Source organism: Diceros bicornis, chromosome 19 (genome assembly GCF_020826845.1).
Source record: "Diceros bicornis minor isolate mBicDic1 chromosome 19, mDicBic1.mat.cur, whole genome shotgun sequence".
In the NCBI taxonomy this organism is placed as follows: Eukaryota; Metazoa; Chordata; class Mammalia; order Perissodactyla; family Rhinocerotidae; genus Diceros; species Diceros bicornis.
Window position 1 is genome coordinate 20,739,462 of NC_080758.1, and position 18,821 is coordinate 20,758,282.

Below are 18,821 nucleotides of genomic sequence, written 5' to 3' on the forward strand. Positions count from 1 at the left end.
CAAAATGGTGGCATTAGTATGATCTGAGGTGGACTTTTCAGCTCCTTGACATCAAAATGGTCACTTATTGAGCATTTGCACAGGCCCGGTTGATGGGTTAGTGGTCTTAACTGGCCTGAACTGGATAACGGGTCATTTCTCAGTTCCTGAAAAACCACTCTTAATTACTCTGTTGATAAGACAGGGTCAGTTGAACTGGCCCTAGAGGGTCGATGGTTACATGACTTTATTAATCTGCTAAGCTCCAGTTTCATCATCTGTAAAATGGGAGCAATAACAGTATTTACTCCCCAAGTTAGTGGTGAAGGTTAAATTAGACAGTAACCAGGAAGCACCTAGCACACGCCACGGCACACAGTAACAGCTCAGTAAAGTTTAGCTGTTGTGATATGAAGTAAATTTCATACTAGTAACTTCTGATTCTGAAGAAAGATTCTGTGCTCCTTATAGTTTGAAAAACCCAAACGTGCCCTTTGATAACACAACTCACACTGAAGGCTACTACAGAGATGTACAACGGAGTAGAAGGAGGTACATCTTATTTCAAAGGGATTATCTCATCCTTGATATTTGGCAATAGTGATTTTCCACACACAGGCAAGAATTTTATAGACTCCTCTTAATAGCGATGTGTCAGGATCAGTAACAGTGACAATATATCGTTTTATGACTCCAAATTCAACTCTTCTTAAAAGTACTGGAGCAAAATGCCAGCTAAGTGTGGAATTTACTGATTTAGCTATGGAGGAAAGAAATTCTGCAGATCAGATCAATACAGCCAGTAAAAACAAACTGCAGAATCCCCATTTTCTGCCGGAGGTCTATAAGTGAGGGCATTAGATGAGGCACCTGAATTATTCCTGAGCACTTCATCTTGAGTGGCTGGAAATGGTACTTTAAAACCATTACAGGGAAAGACGATGAGTTTAGGTCACAGTGATTAAATTAAATGTCCTGCACAAAAAGTTACAGTTAACATTTTTTTGGTCCAAAAATTAGAATCCATAAGAGAATAGTTCTAATCAGTCAGAGCACTGGGACAAGCCCAAACCCCCAGTTAATTCTTTCAATGACTTTTAGGAACTAGATCTCCTGCAATAAGATTTGAACTTAGAATATTATCTTTTTGGAGAACTAGCAGCCATATATGGAAGCATGATTTTCCATGACTACTTTTATCATTATCATCATTGTCATCACCTTTCTCATTATATTTTTACTGCTAATAATACTTCAGCTCAATAGCAGTTTTCTTGTTATCTGCCTAGGGAAGTGGCCAGTTCGAAGATCAGCTGTGCACAATTACTAAAAAGCCTGAGAAGATCACAATGTACTGACACGTGCTGTCAATAAGGCTGGAAATTATTTTGAAAGACAATTTAGCCTTGTCCATTATAATATAAAACCTGTATCTGCCTCAACCTGAGAGTACTACTACTAAGTCTCTTTCCTAGAAAAATATTCACAGATGTGTCCCCAAATGAAAATAACTCATGAGGTTCAGTGAAGTATTGTGTGTGCAAGTGAAAACATGGCTATAATGTGAATACTTTTCATGGCTACAAGGCTAAATAAGCTGTACTTGTCCATGATGTTAAAAATTTTGCAATAATTAAGGCAAATAAAATAAATATATACAAATAGACATGAAAAGACAGCTATAATCAGCAATGTAGGTTTAACAATGGGCTCTCCAGGAAAAAAACACCCTGATTTGCAGCGTTTGCTGCTTTCTGTGCACTCCCACCATAGCCAATTTCAAGCTGCCAACATGATGTTACTGGATGTGGAGCTGGTAAGAGACGCACACACTTGTCTCCTTGAGCTGGTGCTAGTCAGCTCCAGCATCCCACTGTCAATATACTGTTAGGTGAATAAAGAAAGGAGCAGGACAATATGTACAATATAGTGTATAACTAAACCTCACACCTATATGTACTTTTATGTATCCATATGCATAAGAATTCATAAGTGGGTCACCTCTGGAGGGAAGTGAGCCTGCTAGTGGAGAGGATAAGTAGTGACTTCTGCTTTGTATCACTGGAACACTGTTAAGCCGAAAATATATTAACTGTGTGATTAAACTAAATTTAAAAGAATCATGACAATTTTATATACCATGTCCTAGAAAAGGGTGGTGAGATTTTGATAAATTGGCCTGAGACTGGCTTGGACTCAGATGGATAGATAGATCGATAGATTGATAGATGACAGATAGATAGATAAATAGATCATTTTGAGGAACGAGGAGAGGGAGAGAGAGAAAGACTAGTATGGGAGCACATGGGTGATACGCAGGCTTGTCCAGGTGAGGCTGGTGTCTGGTTGAGGTATAAGACAAGAGAATGGAGGAGAAGAGGATGCTAGAGGTGGGAAAGGGAAGCAACTCAGGTAGAAACAAAGGCAAAAGCAGGGTCAGGAGCCCCTCCTGCATCAGCCTAGTAAGGGAGCAGGAAGGAGGAGAGAAAGGAGCCGCAGCAGATTAGGACCCACCCTGGTAGCTGAAGACAGTGGGCACTGTGCTGCTCTGCTGTGGGAGGCAGGAGGCAGGGGAGGGGACCATCTGCAGACCTGTTGGTGTGTTCTCTAATTGGGTGGTGAGGTGAGCTTATCTAATGCTGCCCATTCCACTGGCAAATCAGGAGCTGAGGTCATTAGCTGACAGCCAGGGGTGAGGAGCAGGGATACAAGGTCTGGGGAAAGTGGAAAAGGTTGGAAACATTCCTTGGGAAGAATGGGAGCGTGGACTGAGCCATGGTACAATTGCAGGGGAGTGTTAAGGTCCAGTCTGAGATAGGGGATATGAATTTATGTTGAAACTGATTTTCCCTGTTACATAACCTTCTCCAATTTTTGAGACCCTGGAGCAGACATGAGGAAAGGAGATGAGTGGGTGAATTAGGCAGAGGAATCCAGCTTAAGAACTCTATCTCCCACTCACAGTGAGACTGGGAGCATCATTTATTGCAGTTAGGCCTTGGTTTCAACATCTGCAAAAGGGGGATTATAGCACATATCCTGTGGCATTCTTGGGCTGTGAGAGAACCATAGGAGACAGCAGAGGGGAGAGAACTTGGAGTGATATAAATGTGCTCGGTGTGTCTTAAAAATTGGGGCCCAGGCCATTTCTCGTGTCTCTAAAGTCCTAATAAATCTCAGTGGAAGACAAAGGGTCAGTCGATAATGGAAGGCAGCTAAGCGAACATGACCCAGTCTGTGCTCAGGGCAGGAGAAATTCTCGATAAGTGGTGTTCCGAGAAGCGTTGACCTCACTCAAAGGCACCAGAGAAGGTGACTCCTCAGAAATACGGGGAAGGAGCACAGGACCTAGGCTCTCAGTTTGGCCAGCAGAAGTCGATGGACCCTCATTCAAGTCCTACAGCATGTTTGAGAAAGAAGTCTTAGAGTCTATACCAGGGAGGAAAGTGATGCCCAGAATTCTTGCTTCCACTCCCTGGGGCGCTGGCTTCTGCCCAAGTGCCCTCCACAGCAGGGGAACATAGTCGTGCTATAAAAAATACCGGGTCCTGGTGTGAGACATGCATCGCAATTACTACACTGATTAACACACCTCACAAAATGCCTAGAATTTTCCTTCTTAATAGATCCTGAGTGAATGCTCAGGTCAGACCCAAATAGGAAAGGGTGATTCCAAACTGGTTGATCATTACCCATCCCCCGAGACAAACATTGGCTTTCTTTCTGTTCTTTGAACACACCATGATCTTTTATACCCCAGAGCCTTTACATTTGCTATAATGTCTGACTAAAATGTTCTTCCTCCGTGTTTTCTCAGGACTAGCTCATTCCCATCTTCGAGGTCCCAGTTGAAATGTGTGACATTTGTCGGGGTATAAATGCAGGCTGGCGCTCAACCATGACATGTCTTGAACATTGTACCAAGGAGGTAGGACATCATCCTGAAGGCAATGGGAAAGATTTGACAGATTTTTGAGCATAGGAGAGATTTGTTTGAATCAAAGCTTTAGATAAATCATTTGTATGGTGTTTTGTAGGATGAATTGAAAAGGGACAAGACCAAAGCAAGGAGACCGATTAAGAGACCATGGCAAAGTCAAAATGAGATGTGAAGAAGATCAAGAGTAGTGACGGGTGGAGCCGGCCCGTGGCGTAGCGGTTAAGTGAGCGCGCTCCGCTACTGGCGGCCCGGGCTCGGATCCCAGGTGTGCACCAACACACTGCTTCTCCAGCCATGCTGAGGCCGCGTCCCACATACAGCAACTAGGAGGATGTGCAACTATGACATACAACTATCTACTGGGGCTTTGGGGGAAAAAAAAGGAGGAGGATTGGCAATAGATGTTAGCTCAGAGCCAGTCTTCCTCAGCAAAAAGAGGAGGATTAGCATGGATGTTAGCTAAGGGCTGATCTTCCTCACACAAAAAAAAAAAAAGAGTAGTGACGGGGAAGACATTGAAACAAGACTTATGAATCAATGAATGAATAAACTCACATAAACACACATACTTTTACATACATGACTCGAACACAGAATGTTCTCAGATCAAAGCACAGCGAGGAAAGATGTCCAAGAAACTTATATGTGAAAATATGTGATGAGGCCTGCACCTTGCAGGCTTCATTTGGGTTTTGGATTCTAGGTCCACTCAGCATTGGGTGGGAGCAGGGCAGAGAGAAATAATATCATTCCATTCCTTTAACTACACATGAAGAAGTCAGGTTTGCCTCTGAAAATCAGCTCGTTATTGATCTTAACCTTGTTAATATTCATGAAGCTCTATCAAGAGGTAGGAGATTTTAACACAGTGGACCCCGCACTCTAAATCAATTCTCATTGATTTTAATCGGCTTCTTCCATCCAAGCATTGATGTTGCCCCTCCCATGAAAACCTGCTCACAAGGTCCTTTGGAACACGTGAGCGGTGTGAGAAGCTAGCAGGCCCTGCCTGCCATTGTCTGGACTTTGGGAGCACTCAGAGTGGAGAGAGATGGTGTTTGAGCAGCATCTGCTCCTCTTTGGGGCTATGTGGGTCTGGCTGCCTCCTAAATCCATTCACCAACAAAGCTGTGCTCCCCTCAGGTCCCAGCCAGTGGGAGGGAAGATAGAGCTCTTGCCACCTTCAGGCGCATGTCAATTTCTGGACAAGGCAGATTTTTCCAAAATCTTAGATGCTCCCTGTCCTTAAAGGTCCCTAACAAGTTCAGATGACAACCTACTCTGTCCTTAAATACAATTAAGTCCAGTTCAGAGCAGGATCCCACAACCAAATCCAAGGGACTCTGGCTTAGAGCTCTGTCCTCTCCCCAACATGCCCAGGACCAGGCCTGGGGGCTGAGTCTTTCCTCACAGCAAAGGTTTCCTTTGAGCCTCTGGAAACCCTATTCAGATGACTTTCTTTTATTTTTATGATATTTTTTCTCTTCTTTTCATTTATACGTTTTTTTTATTATATTTTGTTTTATTTTATTAATGAAAGTATTTGCCTTAGGTATCAAGAAAATGTTCAGATGACGAGTTATAGGGCAGCATTAGCTCCTGATTATACCCCAAGGAAGGAGAGTTATAATTGAACTTGGTGAAGGTTGTGAGCGCCAGCCATGTGACAAGAAACTGAAGGCAGCCTCTGGGTGACAGCCAGCAAGAAACTGAATCCTGCCACAGCTGTGTAAGCAGGTCCTTCTCCAGACCAGCCTCAGATGAGACCCCAGCCCTGACTGACACCTTGATCTCAGCCTTGTAGGAAACCCAGCTAAGCCTTGCCTAGACTCTGGACCCACAGACACTGTAGGATAATAAATGGGTATTGTTCTAAGCCACTAACTTGCCGTAAATTGGTACATAGCAATACGTAACCAACATAATGTTTGTGTAGTTTACATTGTTGCAGAAGTATTACAAGATAGTAGTTGAGATATCAAACATCAGGCCCACCTAGAATCAACTGTAACTTAAATTCCATTCATTAAGAGAGCTTGGTAGCTACTAGGCACTGATTTTACATTATCTAATGCTCCCCAAACCCTATGAGGTAGACACTATTATTATCCCCATTTCTCAGATGAGGAGACTGAGTTACAAAGAAGTTAACTAGCTTTCCCAGTGCTGCCCAGCTTGACCATAGTGGAGCTTGGGTTCAAACTGGGTCCATCTAACTCCAAAGATGCTCTTACACACTGAGCTGCCTCACACTCTGCAGAGTGTGGCCCTAAAAACAGATTAGGTAGGCGTTTGCCTATATAAATGGCTGTGCTGGCCTTGATGATCTGGGTATTATAGGTGAGGAAACTGAGGCTCATGGATTTCAAGCATTTCATCACAAGTCATTTACACTTGGCGAAACCAGGATTTGAAACTGGGTTAATTAACATCAAAGCCTGCACTATTTCTATCTCTTTCACTGCTTCTTGCTCTGCATAAAAGTATAACCTTAAAAGTCTCTTCCTTTATTTTTACTTATCATCCTTGCTTAAAAACTCCTCTGAATCATTCTTCCATCATTTACTGAGCATTTGCTTTGTGTCAAGTGCATTGTAGGCCTTGGAATTACAAAGATAAATAAGACAACACCTTTGTCCATGTCCCACTGCAGATTATTCTAGTGGCCAAAGGCACGTCTATATCATTTGCTTTTGTATTTCTAGCACTAAACATGGTGCCTGGAACTTAGTAGATGCTATCTTTTTTTTTTTTTTTTTGACCAGTTGCTCTGCCATATTGTTGGGAGAGCATCTCGTTTGTCCCTGCTTTTGACAGCTACTTCTTTAACTCCACAAGGTGGTCCCTAAATACACTGCTGATTTTCACACCTCCATGCCTTTTCCTGGATCCCTTTTCCCCATGTCCACCTGGAATGCCCTCCCACCCCTTCTTCTCCTGTCTGCACCACTCCTGCTAACCCTTCGAAGCCCTGGAACATTACCACCTTTCTGCAGCTGCTCCTTCCTCTATCAATGCAATTAATTACGCCCTGGTCACTTTCCCCCAGTAATTTCACACATTTCGATGATAGCACCTAACAAGTCCATTATGGTTATCTGTTTTTGAATTTCTTTCCTCCTTCTGGTTCAGAGTAACTTTGTAAATCTAGCTCCCAACTCAGCACAAAGTAGCAGTTCAGCGAGTGATGGATGAACTGAATTCAGTTCATTCATTCCACAAATACTTACTAATCACATCCTACGTGCCAGGAATTAGGTTTGGGGATTCAGCAGTGAATAAAACAGGCAAAAGTCCCTGTCCTTGTGGAGCTTATATTGTATTGATCCATTTGAAATGTCTGGTTGTGTTGGGTCCCATTGGCAAGCTTTTAATTAGCCTCCTTTGTACTGTCTTTCAGTTAGATGCCAGGTCCTGGTAAGGGACTTGGGATTTATCTTGGGAAGCCTGTTTGTGCAAACATCTCTCCAAGCCCTGGGAAATCCTCGAGAAACCTGTAAATTGAGGAGCCCATGTTGTTAACAGACACACCAGCGCAAATCTGTCCAAATGAAGTTGTCTTCTCAGAAGCAGCCCCTGCGGGAAGCCATGCTCCTCAGTGAGGCTGCCAATGTTTCCACTATTTTTGGACTCGTATTTTGGAGCTCTAGGTAGAATTTATGGCCCATTTGTGAACAGATTCAACGAGGGGAAATGTCCCTTTTCAAGGCTCCATTTGCCACTAGATAATGCCTGGCAGTGTTTCATAGACAAGGCAGGTGAATGAGCTTACCAATGTGACTGTGTGGAAGCAAGAAGAAAAAGAACCACAGATGCATGAACGTGACTTTAGTAGGCAGTGACCCTATCTCTCAGCAGATGTTGCTCACACAGTGACCTATATCTTGATGGATAACTTCTCTTCCCCGGTTACAATTTATTTATCCATCCCCCACTGGTTGTCATTGATGTATTGGTACATATGGATGTACTGATATGATGTCTTTGATATATGTTGTTGTTGCAATTGGTGTAGCCAATTTCCCTTATTCACAAGCGGCACTTCCACAAGTATGTTTGTGCACACGTGTGAAAGATTATGGAGGGTAAACACCTAGCAATTGAAATGCTAGGTCACCAACTCTGCACATCTTCAATTTTATTTGTTATTGTTAAATTGATCTCCAAATGAGTCGCACCAATTTACAGTCACTCTGGCAATGCATGAGAGTATCTCTTTCTCCACGTACTCAGCAAAAATTGGCATCACATAATGGGTGGGAAATGGTGTCTCATTTTAACTTGCATATCCATGACTTATTAATGGGGTTGAGCATTTTTTTCTATATAAGTATTGGCTGTTTGATTTTCATATTCTGTGCTTCCTCTGTTTGTATCCTGTGTCCATTTTTTCTAGTGAACTATTTGTCTTTATATTTTTGATTTATAGGAGTGCTTTATATATTCCAGATAGTAACCTTTCGTCAGTTATTTATACAAATGTCTGTTGTCATATGAAAGACTTTATTTCATTTAGTCAAATTTATCAATCTTATCCTTTATGTTTTGTGTTTTTGTTTATTGTTAAAAATAAACCAACAATCTCTCTACCCCAAGATCACAAAGATGTTCTCGTAAATTGTCTTCTAAAAGTTCTATTATTTTGGCATTTATTTCTTTGAGATTTGATATTTGTATATGGTCTAAAGTAGAGAGGAAATATTCTTTTTTTCTATCAAGATAGCCATTTTCCCCACAATATTTACTGAATAAAATATTCCCTCTCACTGCTCACTCACTCATTTGTTATGCCACCTCTGTCTTTTACCAAGTTTCTATGTGTATTTAGGGCTTTTTCTGTACTGTCTATTCTGTTCCTTTGATTGGCTTGTCTATCTCTGTACCAAATTTGCACTGCTTTAATTACCATCTCTTTAAAATAAACCTTACTGTGTGGAAGAACAAGACTCCTCTCTTCCTTCTTCACAAATATCTTAGCTCTCTCTGGCCCTTTATTTTTCCATGAATATCTTAGGATTGATTTTGTCAAGGTCCACCAAAAAAAATACAACTCTTTTGAATTTATATTAAATTTGCTTTGTTTTAAATTGAGTTCAATTTTTTTATTGAGACATAATTGACATATAACATTGTGTAAGTTTAAGGTGTACAACATATTGATTTGATACATTTATATTGCAATATGATTGCCATGGTAGCATCAGCTAACAACTCTATTGTGTCAGATAATTATCATTTCTTCTAGTGGTGGGAACAATTAAGATCTACTCTCTTAGCAAGTTTAGTACAGTTTTGTTGTCTGTAATCCCTGTACCGTGCACTAGATCTCCAGGATTTATTTATCTGCTGGTTGCAAGTATGTACCCTTAAATGAAATCTTTCCCATTCCCCGACCCCAGCCTTTGGTAACCACCAGTACACTCTCTGTTTTTTCAAGTTCAGGGTTTTTTTCCTTTTTTTTTTTTTAGATTCCATGTATAAGTGATATCATACAGTATTTGTCTTTCTCTGTCTGACTTATCCCACTTAGTATGATGACCTCAAGATCCATCCATGGTATTGCAGGATTTCCTACCTTCTCATGCCTGAATAGTATTCCATTGTGTGTGCGTGTATGTATATATGTATATATATATACATATATATATGTATATATGTGTGTATATATATACATATATACACACATACATACACATGTATACATATATATACCACATCTTTATCCATTCATCTGTTGTCAAACACTTAAGTTGTTTCCATAACTTGGGTATTGTGAATAATGCTGCAATAACCGTGGGAGTGCAGATATCTCTTTGATATTCTGTTTTTATTTCCTTTGGATGTAGTGAGTCTATTTTTTATCAGTAGATAAAATTTGCCTTTGGGAAAAGGAGGCAGGAGAGGCCCTACAGCACCTTTAGGATTCTGGAGGTTGGAGCTGGGAGTTTCCTTTGGCTTTCTGTGCTTCCTTGGTAGATAATACACTCTTGGAGACCTGAGGGGAAGGAATGGCTTGTCAGAGACAAGATTCAGATATTCCTAGACTCACAACCCAAATTACCATCATAGCCCTTCTCAGTCTCACCATCGGGTCCCCAACCCGGATCCCAGGCTGATGTGGTCACCCCTGGCATGGGGACATGGCTGCAACTTGCCACTGGCCTCCAGCTGCAGTGGACCTGCACCGCCCAGGGCCCCAGCCCCAGACTTGACTCAGTGTAACATTTCCCCTGCTAAGGTACTGAATCTTGTTGAGTGTTGCTCATCTTTCTCCTTGTTCACGTCCTCACCTGCTCCCCTTCCACTGTCACATTAATGCTCTAATTGTTCTCCCTGAAGTACCAGACCCTCCAATCCCCTTGTCACACTGTTGCCAGACTGGTCTTCTGAAAACATGGTCATGGCGTCTCTCCAGCGACGACGGCCATGACTTCTCAGAGCTGCACTAATAGAGTAGCCTTTAGCTATAAGGACCATTTAAATTTATATTTTAATGAATTGAAATTCAAAAAAATAAAAATTCAGCTCCTCAGTCACGTTAACCACATTTCAAGAACTCAGTTGCTCAATGGGTACACATGGTTACCATCTCAGATACATTTCGACCATCACAGAAGGTTCTATTGGACAGTGCTGACCACAGAGACATGCAGCATCTTCTTGTTCCCCATAGATAAGAGCCAAATACCTTATGTGACCCCTAGTGTGCCTAACATCACAGCCCCACAGATCTATTTCTCCCCCTACCTGCTGCCTTGATGTGTTAAAATCAGGACATTCTGTCAGTCTCTTGGGTACCTTTGATTTTCCTGACTCTGAGATTTTGCTCAGCCTATTTCTACGGCCTAGAATGTCTTGCCTTCTCCAGTTTTTCTCTTTACCAAATTGTCCTCTTCCTTCAATGCTCTGCTCAAACATCACCTCTAACATCTTCTTCTCCTCAGTCTCCTTCTCACAGCTTCCACACCCACTTTCTGCATCTCCACGGCACTCGGGGCACTATGTTATTAAACCAAATTCACACAAGGCAGCAGCTGTGTCAGAACAGTTCTCTATCCCCAGAGCCTAGCTCAGAGCCTGGCTCCTAGCAACTGTCAGTGCATAATTATGGAGCCTAGTTCAATACAAGCTTTCCCCTGTGTTAATCTGGTGTCCTCCAGCACCACTCTGCCCTGTCACTTAGCCCCAGCCGGCCCCCCTTTTCCACTCACTCCCCCACATTTAATTACATTCTCATCAGACACACAAAACTGTCTGCTTGGCTCCTTGTGTAGTTGAAAGTGTTTATGTAAACAGCAGAGAGATCCTGTTCATTATAAAGACTTCCTCACATTCATTGCAGCCAGTTCCGGTCTCCCCTGATTGTAAAGGAGATAGGACCAGCCACTCGGAGACAGGAAGGAGTTTATTGAAAGGAAAACTAGCAGCCCTGAAGAGACAGAGCAATGTATACACATGGCTCGTGGAGTGCATGGTTCTCTCCCTTAGGAGAGATGCAGAAGGACAAGGAGAGAGAAGAGAGAGAGAGAAGAAGAAGAAGAACAGAGACATAGAGCAGAGACAAATATAGAGAGAAAGCAGAGATGGAGCAAAGTCAGAATAGAGAGAGGAAGGCTATCAGAGAGAGACACACACACTCAGAGACAGTTGCAGACAGACAAAGGTGGATCGAGGAGCATAGTGTCAGAGACAACGAGTGGAGGGTGAAAATGTTCAAGCTGTTACATCCCTAACCCCACATAGCATGCTTGTTCTGGTGCTCTATGGAGTACAACGGGCATTACGAATTGAGAGTGCTGACATATGGAAAGTTGGAAAAGCCATCAAAAGAACAAATGGAGGGGCCGACTTGGTGGCACAGTGGTTAAGTGCACGCGCTCCCCTTCTGTAGCCTGGGGTTCGCGGGTTCAGATCCTGGGTGTGGACCTAGGCATTGATTCTCAAGCCATGCTGTGGCGGCGTCCCATATAAAGTAGAGGAAGATGGGCACAGATGTTAGCCCAGGGCCAATCTTCCTCAGCAAAAAAGAGGAGGATTGGCAACAGGCATTAGCTCAGGGCTAATCTTCCTCAAAAAAAAAAAAAAAAGAACAATGGAAACCAAACTTAACATTAGCCACCAGAATCTTATAAACCACCATGATCAACCCTGAAGATCATTCATGTTTACCTGATCATTCCTCTCTGAAAAGATCCAGAGCGAAAAGTTTGGAAGTGCAGAATATGCTCTGCCCTGTTTGCTGTGGTTCTTTTGGAGTCCTCTAGCCAGAATTCTTAGCAAGAAGCTATGTCTTTGCTGTGGACAGCACCAATCTGAGGCCTTAGTGGAACAGGCAAAGTATGATCCAAACTTCCTTTCCCTAAACTTGTGATATCTGGGTTTTTCAGAGTTGGAATGTGTCAGATAAAATGACACCTGGTCACTGAAGAGAGATGGCTTTTTAATGACAGTAAGAGGCTGCTTTTGAGCAACATAAAAAATCTTGCCTTGTCTCTTTCTAGACACCTCAAAAATCTACTCTAAAGTTCTGTCAGCTTGGTCATCATTCTGGGCAATTCGCTTTCTCATTCACTCATTCATTCACACACATTTATCAAGTACCTTGTATGGTTCAGCATCATGTCAGGTGCTACAGCGGTGAATGAAACAAATGTTCCTTGCACAGGGAGTTCAGTGTACAGTGTGGACAAGCAGACACAAAACAAAGAATCATACAAACAAGTATCACCCTAGAACTATGGATATGTGCAACAAATTAAAATAGCATGGTGTCTCAAAAGAATTGAAAGCAGAGCATCTTAGTCAGCTCAGGCTACCATAAGAAAAAATACCATAGACTGGGTGGCTTAAACAACAGAAATTTATTTCTCACAGTCCTGGAATCTGGAATTCTGAGATCAGGGTGCCAGCATGTCCAGTTCTGGTGAGACCTCTCCTCCTGGCTTGCAGATGACCACCTTCTTACTCTGTCCTCACACGGCAGAGAAAGGAAGTGCTGGTGTCTCTTCCTCTTCTTATAAGGGCACTAATCCCATCATGGGATCCCTACCCTCATGACCTCATCTAAACCTAATTGCCCCCTAAGGCCCCATCTCCTAATATCATCACCTTGGGTGTTAGGGCTTCAACATATGAATTTTGGAGGGAGGGGAGAACACAAACATTCAGTCCATAACAGACTCAAACAGATACTTATATGTGAACGTTCATAGTAGTACTATTTATAATAGCCAAAAGGTGGAATGTCTATCAATGAATGAATGATAAATTATGGTATACACATACAGTGAAATATTATTCAGCCTTAAAAAGGAATTAAGTAGTAGTACACACTACATGAATAAACCTTGAAAATACCATGTTAAGTGAAAGAAGCTAGTCACAAAATGTCACGTATTATATGATTTCATTTATATAAAATATCCAGAACAGACAAATCCATAGAGACAGAACATAATTGGTGGTTGTCAGAGTCTGGGAGGAAGGGACAATGGGGAGTAATTGCTTAACAGGTACGGTGTTTCGTTTTGGGGTGATGAAAATGTTTTAGAACTAGACAGAGGTGGTGGTTGCGCAAGATTGTGAATGTACTAAATGGTTAATTTTGTTATGTGAACTTTACCTTAATAGGAAAAAAAATACATGGTTCTAAAAACTGAAATATTATGGGGTGACCTAATTTAAACTAGGAGCCAAGAAAAGGCACTCTGAGGAAGGGGCACATATATGAAAAGTGAAGGATGAGTAGAAGTTAGCAAGGGGAATGGTCGGGGGCAGCAGGTTCCACTTAGAGTGAAGAATATCCATGGAAGCATAGGGTGGGGGAGAGCTTGGCACATTTGAAAATGAGAAGGAAGTCAGGGTGGCTGGGAAGCAGAGAAAATGATCAAAGTGAGGCGAAACTCATCGAGTAGTCAGTGGCAGACCTTTATAGGCATTTTGATGCTTTTTGTTCATTTGTTTTTATTTTTCAGCATTGATGGGCATACAGAAGATAAGTGACATGAGCTGATATACATTTTAAGATCAATCTGGCTGCTTGGAAAGAATGGATAAAGGTAAACAGAAATGGTATCAGGTTATTGATTAGAACCTCTCTCTCTCCTTCTTTTCTCTTCTTGTTTTTATATATGAACAGAATCTGGGCTGAGTTTAGAATTCTCACATCACAGCTTTTTTACTATCAAAGTTCTATAGACCTTGCTCCATTTTTCTCCTAACATTTCTGGTGGTAGAAAAGAAGTCTGGAGCTAGATGAATCCCTCATTCTTTCCAGTTAGCCACTCCCTCCGCTTTTTATGTTTGCCACATTCTTTCTTTCTTTTTACTTAAGATTAAAACAAAATTACCGAGATATATCTAAGTATTTCACAAACGCTCTATAACCCACTGTGGCTTTTCCAAGGAATCAAAAAATTTTTTGGCTCTAGAAAATTTCTTCTATTATATCTCTGATTTCTGCTTCCTTCTTTTTCTTCTGGGATCTTTTTCAGAAATGAATTAGGTCTGTTCAATCTCCATTCTTGTCACCATTCCTAACATCTTCTATCTCATCACGCTCATGGCTCTGACCTTTCCTCTCTATTCCAGGCACTGTTGGCCCATTTCTACACCACATCACTCACTTGACACTTGCCGTGTTGCCTCTTCATTTTCAGGTTTCTAAAACAGAAACTGAATTCTGTCCTCACATCTCTCTCTTTTACATTATTTAGTTTTCATTTTTAAATTGCCTACTTTTTGCCCATCTCTCTTTTCACTTAAATCTTATTATTCTGCTTCGCACATCTGGTTTCACAGAGCCCCCAATTCCTCACATAATATTGAAGACAAGAAGACATTCTTGACATTGTCTTTGTTTATTATGTCTTGTGCATCTTGCATGCATTTTCTCAATATTTTATCACTTGAAATTTTTCATCAAGTTGATGTTGTCGCTGCTTTAGTTATTCATCTTTAAGCGATGAGGTGTGTAAGCGGGGCTGGTGTTTTTCCATAAACATTTTGAGTAAATCGTCTTTGCTTCCCCTTCTGGTTCCATTTGGTTGTTCTTGGCTTCTCAGATCTCAAACTGGAGGGCTTCTTCAGTGTGAATTTATAACACTCTCATTGTTATTGAGCCGCCGGAGGGGGTTTGAGCGGAAGCCTGAGCTATGAGTAGTGTTCACAGGAGTATTTATCTCTGCAGCAATTCTTTCCATGCATGGCAAAGCTGTTGTTGTTCTCAGCTCAATGTTTTGCATTCACTTTTAATTTGGCACAGCCTCTACTCCAGTATAAACTTTGGCTTTGTCCAGGCTCCTTCCTGGGGCTACTGCTTGACACTTGGAGGAAATGCCTCTATAACCCTGAAAGGCTTTCCTTTGATGTGGCAGCTACTTGAGTGGTAGGTCTTCTCACTGCCGCTAGTTTCAGAAGCTTCTGATCTTTGTCAGCATAGGTCACAGAGCCCAGGCACCAGCCAGGGGAGCTTCCCTCACCTTCAACACATCCTACACTTAATTAGGAAAACTCATTGATTTCCCTCAGGGTGTCTGCTAAATTCTTTCCATAATGCACAAGTCCTCACCATTTTGACCTCTTTCTCCTTCACGTGGTCACGACGCTAATCCTGGACTCGCAGAGTACTGTTGTCACAAAGGATGCTGATCCTCAAAGTTCAACTGAATCCCAAATTATGAGGTCACCACCTGCCACAGGGCCTATCCGTGCACCCAGGTCTTACACTCCAGATAAAGTCATAAGATTCCACCAGAGACCCTGTCTTTTATTCCTGAGGATAGTGCTCTTTCTTAGGAAAGACTTGTAAGTTGAATGCTTAGTATAGTTCAGCTTGATGCCTTCCGCTCTGTGTCTACCACAACTTTCTCCGTCTCCCATCATATTTTGGATCATTCTCTCATTTTCAGTTTCCCCTGTCCACTCCTTCCTTTTGTTATTTTTCCAGAGAGGGGATTTGGCTAGGGGCGTAGCAGAGAATCTAAAGAGTTTAAGAGGAGATAGATGTCTGTGCTGTCTAATCCAAACATCTGGGACTTGGGTTTACTTGACACATCTTTCTGCACTGTGCTTGCACTTATCTATCTTCAGCTAAGAGTATTTACAGGTGAGCATCTGTGCAAGGTGGACGGTCTAAGTCAACAATATTCAGTGTGTTCAGATGATCATCTGTAAGGTTGTTCACCAATATTCAGACTTATTGAATGAATACAAATGTTACCAAACTTGAGAAAAATCCCACTTGGGCTCTATTTAGGCAATTAAATTTCTTTCTTTTTCTTTTTCACCCTAAGTTTAGAGATCATATGAATCAATTATTTAAGGATTAAAAAGTAAATAGAGACAGTAACGATGGATTTAAAAGGTTTAAAGACTATTGAAAGACTATTAAAATATATGCCAAAGCAAAAACTAGGGTAACACATTATTGGAGGTCTTAATTCTACTCTTGAGTTTTTTTTTTTTTTTTTTTTTTTTCATCAGGTGGAGATGTCAGAGACAGAGAGTTAAACTAATCTTCATTGTTTTTTGGATTTAAGTTTTTTCTACAGTAAGGAAGCAGATATAACTTTAATAAATATAAAACAAGGAGAAAAAATGAGAATGAGGGATGCCAGCTCACCTAACAGGATGACCATATTGCTGATCAAATAAAGAGGAGACGTACGTTTATCTATTTCAAGGCTAAATATTTAGCCTGATGTTATTCCACCTGCTGTCCTGTTGTGTTCTGGCAACATGGAAGAGGAAATCTGGGACCCAGTGAAATAGCCCATTGTGAATCTTTGTTCAATGTGACCAGGAACCTGGATAAATGGCCAATGTGATTTCATGGTAGAGAAGAATGAAATAATGTATAAAATTGTACAAAGAACCATAGTGATTTTCACAAGTGGCAGAACCACACTGGACCTTCCCACGTGTTACTTACCAAGGGACATGCTATGTGCTATCAAAACTGCTTTCCATCTTTCTTTTGGTCCTCACCTCCTATACGATATTGAATATAGAAGTGTAGGTGTATATTCTAGGAAAGAGAAGTACATTCCGGAACGAAGACAGTGAGAAATATCTGACAGAGTGGTCTTTCCACGTGATTGATAAAATATGACTTTTTGTGCATATACAAGGATTAGGGCTAGTGGTGAAAATCCTGTACTTTTATTTTCTCTAAAGTAGGGCTATGAAGTGTTTCTCACTTTATTATCTTAGGGTATATCCAAGAAGCATGCACGTTATGACGTTCTATCTTGATGTTTTGATTTTAAAAACAAACAAACAAAAATCAATTCTACTGTCTCCCAGACCAAAATGAGCAATTGTCAGACTGGTGGTATAATTTCTGCTGAAACGTTAAGAGTTCCTCATAGTGGCTGTATTTAAAACCCTCCTTCCTTTAGAAAGTGTCCACCACTGTGGTGTGTGGAAAATTGTGATCATCCCTTTTCATCCTCCGTGGGTTGGGCTGTGGGAAGTTAGTGCTCAGAAGAAGTAAGGGTCCTGTCCACCGCCCGTCATGCAAACAGCTTCAGCGACGATTATTTATTTACAACAGCTAATACAATTGGTAGTAACGACTACATAGGCAAGCTCTAAGTGCAGACAAGATGAAAAATTTACTAAATTGGAGAATAAAAATGCATAAGAAAATGTACAGAATCAATATTTCATGGCCTTTGCTTTACCTTGCTGTTCACAAATCTATTCCCGAGTTCGCATTAAAATTTAAAGCAACGTCATGCGACAAGTTCAAGCCTTGGGTTATTTCACGTTAGTTTAGCTTTAGAGGAGTTTTGTTGTTGGTTGTTTCATAAAGTCATGAGGATCTGAGGAGAGGGGACACTTAGGAAACCATTTAGCCAGGTGATTCTGGTTTTACTTTTTTTTCAGACAAGAAGACAAAATTGTGTCTGACATACGTAGAAAGGTTGTTTGAGTCATTCTGCTTCTGAACCAGCTAAGCCTTAGCAATCTTCCTGTTCCAGATTAAACCTTGTACCAGATTAAAAAGACTGTTTTTAATACCTTTGAAAGCCAAACTATTATTTTGTAAGAAGCCAAACATTTATCGAATAATTACTATGGGCTAAACACTGAGTAATACATATAAAACTTGGGGTTACTGCAGAAAGGCCATAATTCCTAAATATCCCATGTTTCCATGAATTTATGAAATGACACCATAGGAGAATAAACAACTGGAGGAACAGATACACAACTCATGCAATCTGAATACTTGAGGCTGAACATCTTTTCGCAGTATAAGTTTTACGTAAATGCAGATAGAAAGGCAGTAATTATAGTTCCCTTCTCAATGCTCTACTTGTCTCTCAAAGAGATATTGGTATAGACGGATAGAAGTTCATAAAATCTGCAAAATATTATAGCTCTACCAAATACTTTTTCTAATGTTTGTTTGTTTTGTTTGGACCAGTACACAAGGAATTTGGAATTTATTAGTACAGCATCCATAATTTCAACTACTTACCATTATTTTAAGGTCCCTAAACTATTTTTAATTTATTACCATGTCAACAAGGGTTTGGATTGCATATGAGGTACGACTGAAATGAGAGAAAGAAGCAATCTGTTGCTAGAGAGAGAGTCTGGATGACTACCTAGAAACTGCCTCTTGAAGAAGCTTTAGTCTTCAGAGTATTATTTAAGTATGTGCAGAATTGAAGAGGTTTCGTGTCAATGTCAAGGGATTATGGATACCTTGCATCCTATAGAGAAACCCAAAGCTGACCTGTGGACAGGTTGAACATCACTAAGCAAGAGCACAAGATGGCGACAGCCTTTCTGTTTTGGTCTTGAGTTATTTCTAATCCTTTGTGGGTCAAAAGTATTATATATCAATGTCTCCCACCCCATATTTTTATTATCTTCTAATCATGGCTTA